Here is a 4,678-nt window from a genome sequence, read left to right on the forward strand (position 1 = left end):
TCACTTGTGAGGGCAGATTTTCACGTTTATATTCGTACCATATCCGTTTGTTGATGCATTTCACACGGGTACGAATGATGAACATTCCATTCTTCATGTGCCGAAATATAGAGAGGATGGTGCCCTTGGTGCAAAGAAAGAGCCCAGCACAGCAACACAAGAGCATTTATCATTATGCACTGATCAAGATTGTGGTCATGCATCAGTTGGCACAACAGGGTATTCCATGGGAGGATTTCATTTCTCGTGACTTGTTCACAGTGCCACAACCACTGTTACACAATAATTTGTCACCGTTGGTCACCGTCCCTATCGCCCCGATTTCAGTACACTGGAGGATGCATTCCGGGACCTGTGAGCAGTGACATAGCCTAAAAACACTTGCACTATGTTCCCCTGAGTATGTACTTCATGTTCCATCAAGACACCTTCTGCAAATTATCCCTGAAAAGTGCCCTTTTTCCATTGGCGTAGGTACCCAATGTCTGACCCGCGCCAATCACTCAGATCCTCAAAAAGGGGCGCGCCAATTGGCGCTCTGTCTTAGAACAACACCCGCGCCAATCAAGTTTAGTAATGTTTTTTGCCAAAAGCACGACTGTATGATTTTTCCTCCCAGATCACGAAGTCCTTTGAGGGAAAAATCCATCGGATAGAGGCTGAGAGTCATCTTTTATCCTTGATATCTATCCGCAGTAGCTTATCATGGATGTTGCCATTCCACAATGGGTGTCCTGGTGCATTGAATCTTTCTCCCTTCTTCATCTATAAAAGCTTGTCCTCATGCATTAGACAAGCTAGTTCTAAGTTCCATAGCTCCGAAGTGCTGTAGTTTTCGAGAGTTTTTGAGTTGTTGGAGTCTTGAAGTATAGAGAGGTTATGCTGCCGGAAGTCCGAAAGAGAGGAAGTCTACTGCAAGGCATATAGCTGCTCGCCCATCCAGAGGGAAGGTTCAACGTCAGAACCTTGGTTGTAACTTTTCCTGTCTATTATTCATTAATGAACGACTGCTATTATAGTTCCAATCTCATTGTCTATTATAGTGATGTTTGATTTATTTCCTTTCTGACTGAAATATAGTTGTGCCTTGGTGGATTTTATGCTTGTATCTGTTTCTTCCTTTGCATGTGCAGGTGTCCGTTTGCAAGAATCGCAAGGATTGTGACCTACTAGAGCGAGGGAGCGGGAATACCAACTCCGCTTCGACTATAGCGTGGGATTCCAGGTTGGTCTTCTTAATTCACCTTTGATGTACAACTAGGAACTTGCGTAGCAGCGTGGATTGATTGTGGCTAGTTCTGTTTTAGGCTAGTGGGATCGCCTCTGTCCGCAGAGGGGATTTACCTATCCAACAAATTGGCGACTCCACTGGGGAGTAGCTATTTGGAGTTTGTCTTGCATGTCAGTTTTTCTCGCTTGTCTGAGTTAATGAGCTTTCTGGGTCAGTTCTGAAATTGCTATCTGCTGTTTGATTCTTCTGGGTACTGTCAGTCAGACCCTGGTTTGTTATATTAATTTTTTGGGTCAGTAAACGCGGCTGGCGCGTTTTTTATTTTGACAGTCGTGCCAGTTGGCGCATGTTGCTCCATAGACACCCGCGCCAATTGACTGTTAGCGCGAGTTGCAGATTCACAGTCGCGCCAGCTCTGTGAATTTTGCCAGTTTGGTACTTGACAGCTCCTTAAACTCGGATTTTTTGCTTTCCTATATCTTTTCCAGCTTCTGCGAGTGTGTTTGGACCTCTGTGTGACTGGTTGTTACCTTCATCTTTCAGTTGTTTGCTTATTTCTATCGATTTTGTATCCCAGCCCTAGAGTACCTAGTGGCTTTGCATGTCGAGCCTTCTGTGGGACGTTGTGGTTTGATTATCCAGTCAGCTTTTTGATTGTTTTCCGCACTCATCTAGTGATTCACTTCTAGCTTATTTGGATCTTGCTTGACTTCATTTGAACTTAGATCACATGGTTCATTGAACGTCTTTGTGTTTTCCGTTGCGGTGATAGTTCATCTTCGTGTTTCTGAATTGGTTCTATGTCCATTGAGTGAATTGTGTTTATACTTGTGGATATCTCTTGAGGTTTGTTTACATGCATTATGCCATCTTAAAAGACAAAAAACAAAAGAGCTTTTTGCATTATATTAGTTAGCATTTATTGTTATTTGTCGCTTTTAAAAAGAAAAGCAAAAAACTTTTATTTCTTGTTATTAGCTGCATTAGGATCTTTGTTACTTGCTTGATAATTATTTTGTTTTTGTAAAAATCTCTACTCTCCTATAGGTAGAATTCATCGAATGAAACGATATCATTTTGGCATATAGATTGCATTTAGGAAGTTTGGAGAGACCAATTACGGTAGGACCAAAAAACTGAAACATAATTGAAGATAAACTGTAAAATAAACTCAATGAACATAACAACGCATTGGAACATAACGCAAAAATTCTAGAGGTCTAGGTTAGAGACGTGTTCCGGCGTCATTAAACCTGGTAGCTTACCGTCGAGTGGTTGGGTGATTCCTCCATGGTGAAACGATAAGAGCCAATACGGACTGTGCTCCCATGTACCGTCGCGTATATATTGGGAGACCCCTATAGGAATAAAGCCTTTATCCATAGGAAGCCGTGTCAGCCGCCCTACAATTCGCAATGCACTGAACACAACATTCGGGAAGATTGACCGCCCGTACCCTAAAAAGTATTCTGCGGTTTTGCGAAAAGTTTGGCACACCCTCTACCTAGAATTCTAGAGCAGTCACTTTTGATCCTTTTCGGACTCCTTAAACGAAAAGGTGCCTGTGAGCGTCTTGTCACTTCGTGCTCATTAAACATTCGAAGGAGACTAGAGTCATCTTTTCGTCCTTTTCTCGACTCTTAAAAAATGAAAAGGTCAAGTTCAAGTTCAGTGTCCTAAAATTTATTTGACCACGATCACATATAACCCAGTTAAATTTTGTTTGCATCAGTCTGAGTAGGGTCTGGTCTCGTTAGACTCCCTAGGATTTTGTGAAGTCCCATCCTGGCGGAATTACCAATCTCGTCTCCCGAGATACCGGTTGGGAGTAAAACTCTCCCTATTGTTCTGAGTATACAACCTCTTAACTCTCGTGCTCCAGGCGACGAGAATTACCAATTCTATTCGAACCCTATTTGGGAACCTTCTCAAAACGGTATCACTTTTTGGGGATACACTCCTCCTTGACAACCATCTCCTCCCGATATGGAAAAGCCATCCCCCACTACGACTGACGAATCCGGTGTGCCAGGGGAAGAGATTCCCACCACGATGGAATCTACACCTGTTAGTAGAGCTTCTGCTACTGAGGGACTACCTCTTGGCTATAGAGCATTGCGTAATGTTCTATCATCTCCTTTTCCGACTTCTGTTTGGTCGGCACCCATTTTTTCCAATACGGAGCCTTTGACTCCAACGGTATCTGTGGCTTTGTCAACTCCTATTTTTAGTCGACCTTCCACCTCCTTATTCGCAGATTTTGATCCTACATCAAATGTCCCACTTGAAGGGCAATACGACTAGTATCTACCACCCCTTGGGACTTGGACAGGTCAACCGGCTATAGAGGTTTCCGTCTCGCTGTCAATAGATTGGGGTTCCGCCTTTTTTCATGGTGGTCAAGCGTCGTATGCGCAACCCGAACAACCGCCCCAGCAAAACCTTCAAGGACAGTCCTTCCAAGGGAACCCTTTTGCTACTACTGGTCAATTTTTCCACCTCTCATGTGCAACCTACTGGCAATCCAGGCCAACCTTCCACTCAACAAGCTCAACCTGGTATCCAGCAAGCCTCTCATACTGGACAAACCGGTCAAGCATTTGTTAACCCAAATCAACCCAACATCCAGTATACCCAAGTCTCTGGACAAGCTGCCCAATCATTTGGTCAGCCTACTGTCCAGTACGCTCAATCCTCTGGGCAAGCCGGTCAGCCTCAAACACAGTTGAGCCAACCCCTTGCCCAGCCCACTCAGCCATCTGGTATGTTAGGACAACTTTCTGCTGCACATCAACAGGTAGGTCAACCTCAGTATCAGCAGGTAGGCCAACCTCAGTATCAGCAAGGTTATCCTTCTACTCAGATAGCCCAACCTTTAGGCCAGCCTACTTGCGCTGCCCAAACTGGCCCTTGGCCCCAAGCGGGACCCCATAATCCATCCGGTCTTCAAATGCAGGCTCGAGTTCAATCCCAAACATTTTATCAAACTCAGCCTAGGTCTCAAGCTCAATTTGGGGTCCCACCACCGTATGGTTATCAACAACCTCAAGGACAATCTTTGTTTACCCCCTATCAGAATTATCAACAACCATATGGTGTGTCCGCAGCATCCGTTGGTAATCCATATGCTGGGGGGCAAAACACAAATCCCTACGGCCAATACGCCATGGGGCCAAATCCGTCAGGGCAAAGCCCATGGGGACAACCACCACCTGGTTGGAACCCGAGTGCTCCATCCTACCAGCAGCCCCAAATGCCGTTCAACCCTCAATTACCGTTCTTAGCGACTTTAGAATTACCGGATGTGTCCAAACTGACCAATGACCCTATTCTTCATAATCCTTATTGGCCTCCGGTTCCAACCAAAATTCCTGGTGACTGTCCAAAATTTGATGGTAAAGCTAATGAAGATCCACAAGCTCATGTCATGACCTACCATCTCTGGTG

This window comes from Pinus tabuliformis, chromosome 4_2 (genome assembly GCF_031772625.1).
Source record: "Pinus tabuliformis cultivar Carrire ecotype Pingquan chromosome 4_2, CPIR1, whole genome shotgun sequence".
NCBI lineage: Eukaryota > Viridiplantae > Streptophyta > Pinopsida > Pinales > Pinaceae > Pinus > Pinus tabuliformis.